Genomic DNA, 18,216 nt, shown 5'->3' with positions numbered 1-18,216 from the left:
AGAACAGGCCTGCTACCAGAGAGGCCTAACTGAAAAATAGGAGAGGGGAGAAGAAATACCCCAATCTCTCTCACATTCACATTAAAAACATTGAGATACAATTTACATAAAATTTCATATGACATAAAACTCACCATTTTAAAGCATATAATTGAGTGGTTTTTAGTATATTCACAAGGTTGTGCAATCATCATCATTATCCAATTCCAGAACATTTCCATCATCTCAAAAAGAAACCCCATACCCAGGAGCTGCCAATTGTCTCCTTCCCCCAGCCCCTGGCAACTAACTCAATTTTCTGTCTCTATGGATTTGCCTAATCTGGACATTTTTTCATATGAATGGAATCATACAATATATGGCCTTTTGTGTCTTTCTTCTTTCACTCAGCATAATGTTTTCAAATTCATCCATGTTGTAGTATGTATGTATCACTACTTCACTCTTTTTTTATGGATGAACAATATTCCATCATATGGATATATCACATTTATCCATCCACCCATCAATTGATGGATATTTGTGTTATTTTCACTGATTTCCTGCTTGTACAGAGCCTCAAGGTCAGCCAGGGCCAACTCAGGTCTTTCGTGAGAATGGGTATAACTGTATGCATAGGATGTCATCTTCTAGATTTTCCAAGTGCCTGTAGACAACTCAAGGTCTAGCTTTCTTTTAAGCATTTTGGTTGGCCTATTGTTCTCCCCCATGGTCTCAAGCAGTGCTCATATTAAAACACTAGCGGATAGGGCGCCTGGGTGGCTCGGTTGGTTGAGCGACTGCCTTCGGCTCAGGTCATGATCCTGGAGTCCCGGGATCGAGTCCCACATTGGGCTCCCTGCTGAGCAGGGAGTCTGCTTCTCCCTCTGACCCTCTTTCCTCTCGTGCTCTCTATCTCTCATTCTCTCTCAAATAAATAAATAAAATTTTTTTAAAAAAAATAAAACACTAGCGGATAAATGATTTCGACAAATGCCTCTACCTCCAAAGGCTTTCAGTACTATGCAAGTTCTGAGGTGGGTGAAAAGACATTTGAGTGAAATGTAGCTTCTTGAGTGTGGTCTACTAGAGAACTAGGAGACAGGTCAAATAATTATTATTCTTTGGGAATGAGCCTCTGAGAGTGCTCCCAGCTTCATTCCGCCCTGTCAGGTACCAGGAATGCAGGATATTTCTCAAGGCTCCCACTAAGTTGGGGAATGGGGATGGGACTAAGCTAAGAGTTGCTGCTCTTACTGAGATTCAGTTGTTTTTCTTGAATAAGTTATTGGGTTGCTACAAGCTTGTGATTAATTTCCAGAGTTCTGAAAAAAATAGATTCTGACGGTTTTTGCAACTTTTATGGGGGCTGCTTTTAGGGAGGGGATTTTTTTGCAAGTCTTTATTCTACCATTTTGGTGACATTGCCTTGCACCCCTGTTTTTAATATCTTGTCCATGGACAGGGCATAGTTGGCAGAAAATGGAATGAAGCAAGGATGAATGGTAAATCATTAGCTCACCCTAGAACAGTAGTCAGGCTTTGACATAATACAAGATCACTCGTCAGTTGGAACCTATCTAGGACTCAAACAAATCCAAGTTCTCCTTTGATACCTGTAAGTCAAAAGGGAATATAGAAATAAGTTTGGTCAAGAGATCTTTTGAGTCTTTGAGACACCAGTATGACCTGAGTTTCAACATCTTCTTGCAGCTCCCGTGCCCACTGTTTAATTCAATATCCTTACTACACTCTAAGGAAAACCTTTTTTAAATCAACATTCTTTTTAGGAGGACTAGATGAAGAATTTTCTTCCCTTAGTCTTCCATCTCGCAGATGATTAGGTCTTATAAGAAAGAAGAAAGAAAAACCACAACCAAAATCCATATGACAGCACACTATCCCTCTATTCCAGAGCTTTATGCTGGTCATTTAAAATAAGTTCATTCTTGTAGTCAGTCTCAGAATACTCCTTTTGTCCTCAGCAGATGTGAAGAAAAGCTTGACACCATCTTTTGTAAAGCAATTCTTCACAAAACTGAAGACCGTTATAAAATGTGTGGGTCTTCCATCAAATATCTTTCTCATAAAACCAATGTGCCTGTGGGTAGAAAACTTCTGGTCCAGTAGGAGAGGAACTTTGATGTGGTCTGCAAATTTACTGGGTTCCAGAAAGCAATCACTAAGTTACCACTTACTCAAACCCTTTAATCTCCCTGTGCTGCTAGAATCCCACTGACTCCTGTCTCCTTCTTGATGAGGCAGGTGTGTGTAACAATGTGCATCATCCAGGTGGTGAAATTCAACCAGTGATTTTATATTCTGTGACGGCCCTATGGGTCTTGGATCATCTAACTACTTTCATTCTACTCCTACTATGTACATTGCCACAAGAGACCTCATGAGGAAACTAGATTCCAGGCAGAGTTGCACAAGAAGACAACTGCAGACCTGGGGGCAGTGGTATTGTAGTGATATAAGCATAAATTATGGTGGCAGGATTTGACCTTGGGCTCTCAGGCAAAACTGAAATTTCTCCTTATGCAGAGTTTCCCATCCCTTCTGCCATTTTCCTTTGCTCTAGGTCCCCACTTGCTTTTGGCATCCTGACTTCCTGGAATCTCAAAAATTTGTGCCCACTTGGATTTGCTTTCCCAGTGTTAAATTAATTAAACAGGGAGGCCATTAGATTGAGGTGGCTTTAATGTCTTAGCAGCCCATGTAAGCAAAGCAAAACCTAAGCCTGTAATGCCTAAGAAATTGAAACATAAGGATAACCAATTGTAAACAACCAACAAGTCTTTCCCAAATAATGTGTAAGTTATAGCCAATCAAATCGTTTCCTTACTCTTCTTCTGTGTCTCCTCTATAAAAGTCTTTTCCCTTGCTCCCATTGGCGAGTTCTCGCAACCATTTCTGGTTGCCCAATTAGAATTGATTTTTGCCCAAATAAACCCTTAAAAATTTAATGTCTCCATTTATCTTTTAACACCAGCATACCATGTTCCAATTTTCCCACTTTCCTTCTTGACATTAAAATCTACCTATTTCACATCCCTATAGCATCAGAAAGTTAGGCTGACTACTAATAGATATCAAGATGACAACCACTAAAAAAGATGACTGTTATTTCTTCTAAATAACATGTTTGACTTTTAACAGTACCTTTCAATCTTTAACTTGAAAGGGCAATCAATGAAAATTCCTGGGAGACAAACCATGAGAGACTCTTGACTCTGGGAAACAAACTGAGGGTTGCTGGAGGGGAGGTGGGTGGAGGGATGGGGTAACTGGATGATGGGCATTAAGGAGGGCATATGATGTGATGAGCACTGTGTGTTATATGCAACTGATGAATCATTGAACACTACATCTGAAACTAATGATGTATTATATGTTGGCTAATTGAATTTAAATAAAAAAAAAAGAAAATTCCTGGAAAAACAGCAAGGTGCGAGAGCTGAATGTTTTATGGCTATCATCCCATTCCCTTGCCCTCTGTGCCAGCTCTCCAGAGGATGCTTTAAATGAATAGTCCATTCAGTCTTCATGATAACCCTGTGAAGAAGGTATTATCATTTTATCATTCATAAAGATGAGTGACACAGGTAGTAAAAAGCAGAGCTGTAGTTTGAACCCAGGTCAATCTGATTTCAAGGTCTTATGTGCCTCTCCTGGGGCAGCTGCCTTGGCTGGAGGCAATTTGGACTGAATATCTCCTGCCAGGGACACTGTGGTGGGAATTCATGTACTTGGCCTCACCACATTCTTCCCTTTTCATTCTAGTCTGATAGGTAGTCTCTTCCAACTCAGAATTCTTCTTTTCTCTAATTTTTATTTCTTTTTCTGGATTTTAAAATATTATTTTTTTCTCCCATTTTGAGGCTGAACTGACAAGAGAAACCTCAGGCCTTTTTCTTTTGGTGGCATTTGAGTTGCTCAGAGATCAGGGAGAAACAATAAAAACCACTGTTCCTTGGAAATGGTCCTTCACGAGTCTTGAAATTAGTGAATGTTTAATAGCCAGGTAGCCCAGAGTAGGGTTCTGGATCAAATGAAGGGGCATAAATAACACCGTGATCTCAATGGAAAGGTGGAAAAACACCAATATGCCCTTCTATTCTCCTCCATATGTTGTGAGTTGTGAGACTCAAGGGAAAGACACACTGTGCCGTGAGGGGCGTGGGGGGAAATGTGAGTTCCAGGAATGATGTTTATGAGCACTCTGATCTTAATGAAACACCAGGTTGGGAATGTGGTAGGCACGAGCCAGGAAATTCTAAGGCCTGACTTGCATTGCTGGAGAACAACTCCCTTCTGATTACCTGTGAATGGGGTATCTGTAACCAAGTTGGGACCACCTGGCTTCTTCTCCTACCATGTATCCAATTGGGCAAGAAAACCAGGGCAGGTGGGCTAGAAATAAATTATTCCCTGTCTCAGTCTCCCACATATTGGTGAAATTCAGGCTCAGGCAAAGAACGGATTATATGTTTGAATTTACCTATGATGATTACAGAGAAACCAAAAGCCAAATTTGGATAATAATTGCTTGCATATTAGCCATGACTCTTCTTTCATCTACTGCTGAGTGAGGTAGGTAATTGAGTTGGCCGAAAATGATCTTAATTTCCATGTTAGGCTTGAAGTCTTCTAGAGATAGAACTCTGGGTGAACATATGGACTGTGTGAACTTTGGTTATGCCCCCAATATCCATGCCCCCAGGATATAGGTTATTATTCTCTGTTTGCCCTTACAGGATTCTATTTCCTGATATTCTCTCTTCTCCATCATTCTCCTCTACTCTTTATGAGTAGAGTGACATAGGACATGAACAGTATGTCCTATGCTTTTAGCCTGGAGCAGAGGGAAACAAAGCCACTCAGAAATCCAGAGGAGGGTGAGGCTAGCCACTGGTGAGGACATTTGGACCCAGTGCCAGAGACCCACAGGGTGCTTAGCATGTAGTTGGAATTGGATCTCAGTCCATATTTGTTGATTTTTCACAAAATGGTGGTGTCTGGATTTCAGGTTGTTGGCAAGAACTAAATATAAGGTGTGGCAATGTGTTTGACCAAAGTTAGAATTTTTTGGTTGTGGTGAAATCTGAGGGCAAAATCAAAATCCTGTTTTGCTCCCCCAACTAAAGCCACTGAAAATAGTTCCTCATTGTGGTTTCTGAGACTCAAAGAAAAGACAGCTCCAAGCGGTTTATTACATATGGTTTGGAAGGCTCATGGGCATCTAACAGCTCCCATCACGTTGGATTTTGATGGGTTAAATGTAAGTGAATCAGGAACATAAGGATTAAATTTCCTCTCCAATACACATGGGCTTTAAGTGAGGGGAAAAAGGTGCTTGGGGCATAATGCATTTATTTGCCAAACCCAAACATTCAAAAAATAGTTCAAGATGTCTCAGTAAATTCAGCCAGCTGCCCAATCCCCTCTCTCCCTGGAGTGCTTGTCTGCATACACATGTTGATAGGTACACAGAGAGCCATGCCTCGTCTTCTGGAACACAAGTCTCTGGTACAGATAACTATAAATTCCCAGATAGCCTAGTGATAGTTTTAGCAGTCTTTTCCCCAAAATATGAACCCAAACTCCCTCAAGCCATCTCCTCTCACCTCATGTCTCCTCAACTACACGTCCTCATGAGGTAAAGAGATTTTGTCTTGACCAAGAACCAGTGTCTTAAATATTTAGATTGAAATCCCTTACTTTATCTCCTGTTTGCCTGTGGTAGCATATTAATGACTATTGGCTGGTTTGAGGTGAGACCCATAAGTGGTGAATATGTGGCTCAGCTTCTCTGGAGCTAAATCTAAATATGATAGATTATAGAGGTTAAAGAGAGAGGAGGAAGGGGGCACAAGGATATAAAGTGTAGGCTTTGCCGAGCATCTGGTGGTGAAGACATGGAAGACAGGGTAAGAGCTATGGAGCTAGGAGGAAGTTGAAGTCCAAGAAAACTGCTGAGTGTATATGTCCTGTGGCAAGCAGATGGGAGCAAGGTTTCCACCAATCGAATTTGTTTGGGCCAATTTTAATGATGAAAAGTAGGGACGGGAATTTATTGTTTCTTTATGCCGGTCAATTGGATTATCTTAGGTTAAACTTTTTGTATTGTAACAACACACTGATCACATCAGAATCTACTGTGGTCATGTCTGGCTACCCACTGTGGTATTGGCAGGGTTTAGAGATGGAGTGGATTATGGAATAGGGGATGAAAGAGAAAGAAGATGCTTCTAAGTGATAAGCCTGCTACTGCACAGACTGAGGTATCAATGCTAGAGAAAGAGAAAGGGGATAAGGTGATGATGATATGCAGAAATGGTGCCTTGAAGTATCATTAGTGCATATTTATTTTGGAATTGTATGCATTCTTGTGCTTGTTTAAAAACTGTTGTAATTTAAATCATATAAATAGACAAAGCTGTCCTAAATCCTTATTTCATTTTCTAAGAGAAGTACATAGTACAGTACAAGGCATACTACAGATAAAATCTCAGTGAGTTGAATTTTGATGGTCATCTCCATTCCTGACTTCTTATTTCCCCTGGATTCTTATTCTTCCTGTTCCTTAGGATTTCCTTTATTTTTTCACTGAAACATGGAATTATGCTTCTTTAATGTTAATAGCAGCGACAAAATATTCATATTAGACCTTTATCACCCCCCAAATCCATGGATTTCCATAAAATCTTCTATATTTATAGAGCATTTGATGATATTTCTGTGTTGTTAATATGCACTCTAAGCTTTACAGGTTAGAAGATTCAGCCATCACTTTAAAATGACTATTTAAATAAGACTTGATAAAATTCCTTGATTGAATTCATCCTTGAGATGCCATTTTATTCCAAAGTTCCTCTCCAAACAGGGAAAAGGAGTAGGGTTGCCATCATCCTAGTTATAGAGATTAAAGCAGAGGGGTATATATTGAACCTGAGTAAAGCTGTGGGTAATTGGTGAAGTTAAGAAGAGGAACCAGAGAAATCAGAGGGTATGAGAGAAAGGAGAGGAGAACTAGAAAGAGTCATATGGATGGTTAAGATGGAATAACTATCAAGAAGTGAGCACCAGAAGACATACAAATAGCCAACAGACTCATGAAAAAAATTCTCTACGTTCCTTGGCATCAGGGAAATACAAATCAAAACCACAATGAGATACCACCTTACACTAGTCAGAATGACTAAAATTAACAAGACAGGAAACAACAAATGTTGGCAAGGATGCAGAGAAAGGGGAACCCTCTTACACTGTTGGTGGGAATGCAAGATGGTACAGCCACTCTGGAAAACAGTATAGAGGTCCCTCAAAAAGTTGAAAATAGACCTACCCTATGACCCAGCAATTGCACTACTGGGTATTTATCCAAAGGATACAAATGTAGTGATCTGAAGGGGCACTTGCACACCAATATTCATAGCAGCAATGTCCACAATAGCCAAACTATGGAAAGAGCCCAGATGTCCATCAACAGATGAATGGACAAAGAAGACATGGTATATATATATATATATATATATATATATATATATATATATATATACTCAGCCATCAGAGAAGATAAGTATGTACCATTTGCATCCACATGGATGGAACTGGAGAGTATTATGCTGAGTGAAATAAGCCAATCAGAGAAAGACAATTATCATATGGTTTCACTCATATGTGGAATATAGGAAACAGCATAGAGGATCATGGGGGAAGGGAGGGAAAACTGAATGGGAAGTCATCAAAGAGGGCGAAAAACCATGAGAGATTCAACTATAGGGAAACAAACTGAGGGTTGCTGGAGGGGAGGTGAGTGGAGGGATGGGGTAATTGATGGGCATTAAGGAGGGCATGTGATGTGATGAGCACTGGGTGTTATACACACCTGATAAATTATTGAACACTACATCTGAGACTAATGATGTACTATGTGTTGGCTAATTGGATTTTAATAAAAAAAAAAGTGAGCAGCGGGACAGCAAGCATTTTAACTGATAGTACATGAAAAACAGGACTCAGATCTCTGGTAGATGTAGGAAGGGCTGCACAGCTGACTGTGCATATTGCTTTCCAATGAACAGGGGTCCACCTGGGAGAGGACAAAGCTGAAGTATGATAACTGGGCTTCTAGAAAACTCAGAGGCAGAAGTGACTGTTACCATCCCCTTCATTCTGGATGATAAAATTGATAATACATTTGTTAGGCTAGAAAATGATACCAAACTAAGAGGTTGGAAAAAGCAAAGGTCACAAGAATAGAAGACACAATTATAAGTGTTGTGAATTAAGAAAAAAGGCAAGAACATAGTGATCCACTTGGGGTGAAAAATCAAACTAAGTTCCCCAAGGGTCCCAAATTCTCCTCCTCTGATCAAAATGGAATGAGAAAGCATCCTTGAAGCCCATACAACTTGATGAGTGTGTGCTAGGACCAGAAACTGTGTGGGCGTTTCAAATGTGGTATTTATTTCATGCTCAAAACACGTGAATGAGAAAGGTATTATGATTTTTTTCAATTGACCATTGAGGACGCAGAGGTTTGAAAGGACAGGACTTGCCCAAAATAGCACAGGTCACAAGTCTCAGAGCTGGACCTGGAATGTGGAGTTCATGACCACACACTCCATGTTTCTCTTATCATGCAACACTTCCATTATTTTGTGGGAAGGATATTTCTGTGTCACCACTGAACAAAAGAGCTGCTCAGGGCTGTCGATTCTCTCAGACCCTATTTCTGAGTTTTATTACTGGTCCTGATACTGTCTTGTCATGTAACCATAGACAAATCATGTAGTCACCGAAGTCTCAATTGACTGATCTGTAAAATGAAAGTCTTGAGCTGGATCACGACCCTTAACACTGTGACATTCAAGTCTGCAAGGATCTCTGGAGTTGCTGCTCATCTGCCAACTCTGAGTCTGCAGTGTTTCAGAGGCAACAAACCAGAAGGAAAAGGACAAGAGTGCAGATTTGTTTCTGGGACAACTTGGAAGTGCGGAAGGAGGGGAACCTGTCTCTGACCTTGCCCCCACTCCTTATGGCCACTTCAATCCTTTAAAGTCTACTGTGAGTCTACACCCAGAGGTCCTTGTGTCAGTTACCACTCAGCCAGTTCTCCCAAGAGCTTGTGAACATGGGTTTAAAATGTTTTCTTGTCCCTGGAGCACTTACTCGTGAAGCGTTGACTCTAATAAGTAGAAATCAAAGATTAAAAAAAATAAGCCAATGGATTTTTTTAAAATGTCAGTTTCACTACTGTGTTTAAGAGTGGCATGGAAGAGATGGTTGTAGGAAAAGATGCAGTAATTGGATAAAGACTGCCATAATCAAACCCAAGTTTGAATCAGAGGAGTTTCAAGGAGCCCAGGAAGCCTGCCCAGAGCACCTGCACATGAGCAGTTGGATGGCATACAGCTTTACCTCCCATCGATTGAGCTCTACTAGCTCAATGAATGCGAGCAGCTTACTTAACCTTCCCATGCCTCAGTTTACTCAACTGCAAAGTGCTGCCAGTAAAGACATCTACCCCATTGAGTTGTCAAGGGTAAATGGGTTACAATGTAGTGCAGCAGCATCTGGTTCCTAGGACCTGGTGTGAACTTCTCTACTCTCACTGCTGTTATTATGGTGGTTTGCCTCTGCACTCTATTCTCTGGTGGAAAAACTGCCAGTTTGTTCTCCCTCATGTCTAGCCTACACTCAACCTGCTATAGGCAAAGCCCACTTTGTTCAGTTCATATGACAAGAAGATAAACAATGATTGAATGATTTGAGGTCTCCCTGTCTTCACAGTTGGAGGAGTCAGGAGAAAAGTGCTGAGCTTTTTGCTTGCAGGAGACCATGGATGACTCAGTGTGTAGGAGCCCAAAGTTGTCCCTATTCCCACTCCTACCGGCACATGAGCTGCAGAGAGGGAGGCTGCAGGGGTTCCCACCACACTCTGGGTTTGCTGTTTGCCTCCTCAGAGCACCCATGTTGATTTAAATCATAGCTCTACAGCGGGGGCACAGCTCCTGGGGTATCCTGAAGATCCAGGCTGAGCCAGGGTGGGGGGTTGGGGGGCTGGGGGTTGGGGGGGTGGTTCTGAGCTGGAAGAATGCCCCATTTGAAAAACCACGCAACACCCACAGAGGGTCCTGGCCTGGGGCGCAGAGATCCCCAGGGAGCCAAATCACCAAACAGCGAGTTGCTCATAAATATGTGTAGTGGGTGGGAGGCAGAAGAAACCAGTGAAATCTGTAGACATTCCCTGCCAACCTCACATCATCACAGAGGACGATATTTCTGTGTCACTACTGAACAAAATAGCTGCTCATAAGCATTTGGATGGCATACAGCGCTGCAGGCTCTCTGCAGGGTGAGTGTGATGCGAGTGTGTGCAGGCGTGCACGCGCCTGCACACACACACGCACACACGTGCACATTCATTCTATAATGACCTCCATGGAAAACTCCTCCGCCATCCTTCCCATCCGTGGTGTTGGAGCAATTAGGTAGACTTGGGCAGAATGATTCATGCTTCAATAAATTCAATTTCAACAAAACATAATTATAGTGAGTCACCTAATCGCAGCTGTAATCACGGCCCGCCCCTCCAGAAGTCAAAACAGTTGAGGGCATTCAGCAAGGGCGTCTGTTCCCTCATTATGACTGAAGTTTGCATCTTTTGCCAAGCAGCCATACTTGGGACTATAGTTCCTTTCTAATTTTTTAAATTACGGAATATTTCAGACATACATCAAGGTGTAATGCATACCCCTAGTGAATACCCTTGTATGCACCAAGCAGTTAAAAAAGAAAATGTTACAAATATGCTTGAATCCCTGATCCTATCCCTCTATTTGTCAGTAGAGACAACAGTATTTGCTTTTGGCATTTATCATTCCCATTGCTGCCTTTATATATCTACTCTCGCTCTGTGTGTAGCCTTAAAATCACATAGCATTTTTTTCATGTATTGAGTATTATTTTTTAAAAAGTTTTATTTTTATTTATTTATTTATTTATTTGAGTGGGAGAGGCAAAGGGAGAGGCAGAGAGAGAATCTTAAGCAAGCTCTCGGTCCAACGTGCAGCAGACACCAGGCTTGATCTCAAAACCCTGAGGTCATGACCTGAGTGGAAATCAAGATCTCTACTTAACCGACTGAGCCACCCAGGCACCCCTTGAGTGTTAACTAAATGGCATCATTTATGTATCCTTCTGCAACTTGGTTTCTTTAACTTTTTGATATTTTTCATATTGAACATATATCTCGTTTTCTCATATTAACTGCTGTTTAGAATTCCATATACAAATACATCAAAATGTATTTTTTTATCCATTCTCCTTTTGATGGACATTTAGTTTGTTTCTCACACTTTCTACTACAAGTGATATTTGCATGAATATCCTTACACATGTTTCTTGTGCTCACATGTGAGTTTCCCTAGGGGTGTCCCAGGAGTGGGGTTGCCACTTATTGGGTATCTGCCCTGTCAACTTTAGATGCTGCCAAATTGTCCTCTAAAGTTTGCATATCCACTGGAAGTTTAGAAGAGTTTCTGTTGTTCCTTGTTTTCTCACCAGTACTTGATACCATCAGACTTTAATTTTTTGCCTATTTGATAAGTGTGAAACATTTCTTCATATAGTTGTAGTTTACTTTTTCCTAATTCTTGCTGAGATCAAGCAGCATTGCATAGGATGAGGAACCATTCAAACGTCTTCTTTTGTGAATTGTCTGCTCGTGTATTTTGCCCCTTGTCTATTGTTTATCTTTTGGGGAGGTTTTTGGTAATACATTAAGTCTGTTTCAAATATGGTAACTTATAATTTCTGTTTCTTTCCTTATCAATTTTAATAAGTTGTATTTTTCAAGAAATTATTCCTTTCATCTAAGTTGTAAACTATGATGGTATAAAGTAGTTTCGAAGTTCACTTATTTATTTTTTTAAAAGATTTTATTTATTTATTTGACAGAGAGAGAGACAGTGAGAGAGGGAACACAAGCAGGGGGAGTGGGAGAGGGAGAAGCAGGCTTCCCGCCGAGCAGGGAGCCCGATGAGGGGCTCGATCCCAGGACCCTGGGATCATGACCTGAGCTGAAGGCAGACACTTAATGACTGAGCCAACCAGGCACCCCATATGTTTTTAATGTCTGTAGGATTTGTGGTGATAACCCGTTTTTTTTTTTTTTTACTCCTGACGGTGGTGACATGTTTTCTCTCTCTTGTGAGTTTAACTAGGAATTTGTTGATTTTGTTTGTTCTTCAAAGAACCAGCTTTTGGCTTTGTTTATTTTCTTTATAAATGATTTTCACATTCATTGATTTCTATTTTTATCTTTATTTCATTCTTTCTACTTTGGGCTTACTTTGCTCTTCTTGGTAGAGCTTGCTAAGGTAGATTAGGTCATTGTTTTAGGACCTCTCTTCTTTTTTTTTGGTATTTATTTATTTATTTGTTATTATGTTATGTTAATCACCATACATTACATCATTAGTTTTTGATGTAGTGCTCCATGATTCATTGTTTGTGTATAACACCCAGTGCTCCATTCAGTACGTGCCCTCTTACCCATCACCAGGCTAACCCATTCCCCCACCCCCATCCCGTCTAGAACCCTCAGTTTGTTTCTCAGAGTCCATAGTCTCTCATGGTTCATCTCCTCCTCCGATTTCCCCCCTTTCATTTTTCCCTTCCTACTATCTTCTTCTTCTTTTTTTTTTTTTTTAACATATAATGTATTATTTGTTTCAGAGGGACAGGTCTATGATTCAACAGTCTTACACAATTCACAGCACTCACCATAGCACATACCCTCCCCAATGTCTATCACCCGGTCACCCCATCCCTCCCACCCCCCACCACTCCAGTAATCCTCAGTTTATTTCCTGAGATTAAGAATTCCTCATATCAGTGAGGTCAAATGTAGTGATCTGAAGGGGTATGTGCACCCTGATGTTTATAGCAGCAATGTCCACAATAGCCAAACTGTGGAAAGAGCCAAGATGTCCATCGACAGATGAATGGATAAAGAAGATGTGGTATATATATACAATGGAATATTAGGCAGCCATCAAAAGGAATGAAATCTTGCCATTTGCAATGACGTGGATGGAACTGGAGGGTATTCTGCAGACCTTTCTTCTTTTGCACTTAAGTCTATGTTTTGCTTTGAGCACTACTTTAGCTACATCTTGTATTTTCTTATTGTATTTTCTTTATCATTCAGTTCAAAGAATTGTCCAATTTCCTTTGTGATTTTGTATTTGACTCAATTATTTAAAGGTATGCCATTTAATTTTCAAATAATTGTATTTTCTTAGATATCTTATTATTGATTCATTGTGATTATAGGATATGATCCACATGATTTCAGTCCTTTTGAACTTATTGACACTTGTTTTATAGCACAGAATGGATGGAACTAGAGGGTTTTATGCTAAGTGAAATAAGTCAATCAGAGAAAGACAATTATCATACAATTTCACTCAGGTGTGGAATTTAAGAAACAAAACAGAAGAGTATAGGGGACGGGAAGGAAAAATAAAATAAGATGAAATCAGAGAGAGAGACAAACCATAAGAGACTCTTATCTCTAGGAAACAAACTGAGGGTTGCTGGAGGGGAGAGAGGTGGGGGGATGGGGTAACTGGGTGGTGGGCATTAAGGAGGGCACTTGATGTAATGAGCATTGGGTGTTATATGCAACTGATGAATCATTAAACTCTACCTTTAAAACTAATAATATACCGTATGTTAATTAACTGATTTTAAATGAAAAAAAAGATTAATTTGAAAAGAAAAAACAAATAAAAGGAATGTGTATTTGGATAGAATTCTATAAATGTCAATTAAATTGGGGTGTTAATAGTGATGTTTATGTCTTCTAATTGTTTTATCATTGATCAGAGAAGGGTGTTAATACCTACTATGATTATGGAATTGTCTGTTTTTTTTTCTGTAATTCTATCAAGTATTGATTCATGCAGATTTCTTATTAGGTGTAAACACATTTATAATTGTTTTCTTCCTGGTGAATTGTCCCTTAAAAAATTTATTCTTTCCCTGTCCATTTTTGCCATTCTAACCGGTGTAAGGTGGTATCTCATTGTGGTTTTGATTTGAATTTCCCTGATGGATAATGATGATGAACATTTTTTCATGTTTCTATTAGCCATTTGTATGTCTTATTCAGAGAAGTGTCTTTTCATGTATTCTGCCCATTTTTTGACTTGATTATTTGTTTTTTGGGTATTGAGTTTGACAAGTTCTTTATAGATCTTGGATACCAGCCCTTTATCTGTAGTGCCATTTGCAAATATCTTCTCCCATTCTGTTGGAGAGGCTGTGGAGAAAGGGGAACCCTCTTACACTGTTGGTGGGAATGCAAGTTGGTACAGCCACTTTGGAAAACAGTGTGGAAGTTCCTCAAAAAATTGAAAATAGAGCTACCCTATGACCCAGCAATTGCACTCTGGGTATTTACCCCAAAGACACAGATGTAGTGAAAAGAAGGGCCATATGCACCCCAATGTTCATAGCAGCAATGTCCACAATAGCCAAACTGTGGAAAGAGCCGAGATGCCCCTCAACAGATGAATGGATAAGGAAAATGTGGTCCATATATACAATGGAATATTACTCAGACATCAGAAAGGATGAATACCCAACTTTTACATCCCATGGATGGGACTGGAGGAGATGATGCTAAGTGAAATAAGTCAAGCAGAGAAAGTCAATTATCATCTGGTTTCACTTATTTGTGGAACGTAAGGAATAGCATGGAGGACATTAGGAGAAGGAAGGGAAACATGAAGGGGGGGAATCGGAGGGAGAGATGAACCATGAGAGACGATGGACTCTGAGAAACAAACAGGGTTTTAGAGGGGAGGGGGAGGGGGGACGGGTTAGCCCAATGATGGGTATTAAGGAGGGCACGTACTGCATGGAGCACTGGGTGTTATATGAAAACAATGGATCATGGATCACCACATCAAAAACTAAGGATGTATTGTATGGTGACTAACATAATAAAAAAATTATCCTTGATTATACTCTTTTTTAAAAAAGATTTTATTTATTTGAGAAAGAGAGAGAGAAGGAGAAAAAATGAGCAGGGGGAGGGGCAGAGGAGAAGAAGGCTCCCCGCTGAGCAGGGAGCCTAAGGTGGGCTGGATCCCAGGACCCCAGGATCATGACCCGAGCTGAAGTTAGACAGTTAACCCACTGAGCCACCCAGGAGCCCCTTGATTATGCTCTTTGTCATAAAGTCTATTTTAAAAATCTGATATTAATATAATTATTGCACTTTTCTTATACTTACTGTTTGCGTGGTACATCTTTTCCATCTATTACTTTCAAACTACATGTGTTTTCAGATTCAAAGTGTGCCAGTTGCAGGCAGTGTGGTTGAGTCTTGCTTTTTATATCGACTCTGGCAATCCCTCCCTTTTAATGCATAGACCATTAACATTTAATGTGATTAATGATCTTGTTGAATTTAGGTCAACTATTTTATTATATGACCATTTGTTTTTTGTTGTTTTGTTCTCCTTTCCCTGCCTTATTTTGGATTATTTGACTATTTTTAGTAGTCTACCTTAATTTAAATATTGGCTTAAAGTTATACATTATTGTATATTTTCAGTGGTTGTTTTATATATTTGTAAAATGGATAGATCCACAGTCTTTTAAGAATTAATATTACCACTCATGTAAAATATAGAGACTGACAACCCATCCCTTTACTCCACACCTGCCATCCTTTGTATTATTGTTGTCATATGTATTACATTTCCACACTGAAAACCCCACCAATATACGTTTTTTTTAGCTCAAGCAATTACATGTATTATAAAGAGCTTAAGAGGAAAGAAAGTAGTGATTTATATTTACCCAAATGTGATGGCTTTTTTGATGTGTCCCCTTGGGTAGGGTGAACTATAGCTCCAATTATTCAGTCAAACACAGATCTAGGTGCTGCTGTGAGGGACTTTGTAAATATAATTAAAGTCCTTAATTATAACCAGTTGACTTTAAATTGGTCAAAATGTATATTATCTTCGGTTAGACCTTTACAAGAGGGCTTAGGCTTCCCCTGAGGTCAGAGACTCCAAAACCTGTGAGGCTGTAGCCTACTGATTATCTCCCCTTCTTGACCTCCTGCTCTAGCCAGACCCATAATTGTATAAGCCAATTCTTTGTAATAATCTTCTTTCTCTCTCTCTCTTTTTCTCTACCACCACCTCTACTTCTACCTCTACCCCTATCCATATACTTCTGTGGTTGAGCCTGGACTTATATACCTGATATTGACCATGTACCATTTTTGGTAGTCTCTTCTTTCCAGAAGATGCAAGTTTTACTTTAGCATCATGTTCTTGCAGCCTGAAGAATTTCCTTCAGCTGTTTTTTGTAGTACAGGTTTGCTAGCAAAGATTCTCTTACATTTTCTTTATCTGAAATATCTTTATTTTTACCTTCATTTCTGAAGAATATATTGCTGAAAATAAAATTCTGGGTTGATCATTTTTTTCCCTCTCAGCACTTTAAAGATGTTGTTCCACTGTCTTTTTGCCTCCATGGCTCCTGATGAGAAACCCGTTGTCACTTAAGTCATTGATCTTCTCCGTGTAATGTATCATTTTTCTCTCCCTGCTTTCAAGATTTGTTCTTTAAATCCATAGATTTCAGCAGTTGATTACAAGGTGTATAGGCAGGGCTTTCTTGGAATTTATCAAATGTATGATTGGGGTTTGTTGAGGTGCTTGAATTTGTCTTTCACCAAATTTGGGAAGTTTTTTGATCATTATTTCTTCAAATATTTCTTTTGCCCTGATCTTTCTCTTTCCTTCTCAGACTTCAGTGACATGCATGTTAGACCTTCTGATGGTTGTTTTATTTTTATTTATTAATTTTTGGAGTCCATTTTGTATCCTGGATACCAATCTTTTGCCGGCTTTGTGCGCAAATATCTTCTGCTAGTCATTGCTTATCTTTTCCAATTTTTTAAAAAATTTTATTATGTTATGTTAGTCACCATACAATACATCATTAGTTTTTGATGTGGTGATCCACGATCTGTTGTTTTTGTATAACACCCAGTGCTCCATGCAGTACATGCCCTCCTTAATATCCATCACTGGGCTAACCCATCCCCTCCTCCCTTCCCCTCTAAAACCCTGTTTGTTTCTCAGAGTCCATAGTCTCTCATGGTTCATCTCCCCCTCCGATTTCCCCCCCTTCATGTTTCCCTTCCTTTCCCTAATGTCCTCCGTGCTATTCCTTATGTTCCACAAATAAGTGAAACCAGATGATAATTGACTTTCTCTGCTTGACTTATTTCACTTAGCATCATCTCCTCCAGTCCCATCCATGTGGATGTAAAAGTTGGGTATTCATCCTTTCTGATGTCTGAGTAATATTCCATTGTATATATGGACCACATTTTCTTTATCCATTCATCTGTTGAAGGGCATCTCGGCTCTTTCCACAGTTTGGCTATTGTGGACATTGCTGCTATGAACACTGGGGTGCATATGGCCCTTCTTTTCACTACATCTGTGTCTTTGGGGTAAATACCCAGGAGTACAATTTCTGGGTCATAGGCTAGCTCTATTTTCAATTTTTTGAGGAACCTCCACACTGTTTTCCAAAGTGGCTGTACCAACTTGCATCCCCACCAACAGTGTAAGAGGGCTCCCCTTTCTCCACAACCTCTCCCACATTTGTTGTTTCTTTCCCTGTCCATTTTTGCCATTCTAACTGGTATAAGGTGGTATCTCAATGTGGTTTTGATTTGACTTTTCCTGATGGCTAATGATGGTGAACATTTTTTCATGTGTCTGTTAGCCATTTGTATGTCTTCTTCAGAGAAGTGTCTTTTCATATCTTCTGCCCATTTTTTGACTTGATTATTTGTTTTTTGGGTGTTGAGTTTGAGAAGTTCTTTATAGATCTTGGATACCAGCCCTTTATCTGTAGTGTCATCTGCAAATATCTTCTGCCATTCTGTGGGTTGCCTCTTTGTTTTGTTGACTCTTTCCTTTGCTGTGCAGAAGATTTTATCTTGATGAAGTTCCAAAAGTTCATTTTTGCTTTTTTTTCACTAGTATTTGGCGATGTATCTTGAAAGAAGTTGCTGTGGCCAATGTCAAAGAGGTTACTGCCTAGTTCTCCTCTAGGATTTTGATGGATTCCTGTCTCACATTGAGGTATTTCATCCATTTTGAGTTTATGTTT

The sequence above is a fragment of the Zalophus californianus genome, chromosome 3 (genome assembly GCF_009762305.2).
Source record: "Zalophus californianus isolate mZalCal1 chromosome 3, mZalCal1.pri.v2, whole genome shotgun sequence".
Lineage (NCBI taxonomy): Eukaryota > Metazoa > Chordata > Mammalia > Carnivora > Otariidae > Zalophus > Zalophus californianus.
The sequence above is the reverse complement of the archived record's forward strand: the minus strand, read 5'-3'. Positions refer to the sequence as shown.